This window comes from Rhinopithecus roxellana, unplaced genomic scaffold, assembly GCF_007565055.1.
Source record: "Rhinopithecus roxellana isolate Shanxi Qingling unplaced genomic scaffold, ASM756505v1 contig2434, whole genome shotgun sequence".
NCBI lineage: Eukaryota > Metazoa > Chordata > Mammalia > Primates > Cercopithecidae > Rhinopithecus > Rhinopithecus roxellana.
In genome coordinates this window covers 28,067-28,635 of record NW_022142079.1, presented here as the reverse complement: position 1 = coordinate 28,635, position 569 = coordinate 28,067, and positions in this window count along the sequence as shown.

Sequence of the window (569 nt, the reverse complement as noted above, 5' to 3'; positions counted from 1 at the left end):
CAATTTCAGGCAGAAAAGCCAGTTTTCTCAGGGTGTCGAAGATCACCATTTCAAAGGCCATTTTGTCTAAGTTTAACTGGTTGTGTTTTTCTGGTTAACTCAAGTGACATCTGTTCCTGAGCTGTTCCTGACGGCAGTGAAGCTCAGCCACAGTGACACAGGAGCCAGGTATTTACACCTGGCCAGAGAAGACACGAATAATCTGTTCAGGTACATGGTGCATTGTAAGAACATGGTCTTGAATGTTTTATTTAAATCAGGGATGTCCAATCTTTTGGCTTCCCTGTGCCACAACGGAAGAACAACTGTCTTAGGCCACACATAAAATACACCAACACTAAGGACAGTTGATGAGTTAAAATTATAAATAAAGGACCTCAATGTTTTAAGAAAGTGTAGGGATTGCGTTGGGCTGCATTCCAGGTCGTCCTGAGCATGCAGACTGCAGGCTGTGGGTTAGACAAGCTTGATGTAAAGCACTGACTGTACATTACGTGGTTTAAAATACCATCTCACTAGTATTTTTATTGACAGAGCATCTTGAAAAATAAGCAAAAGCTTACACGGAC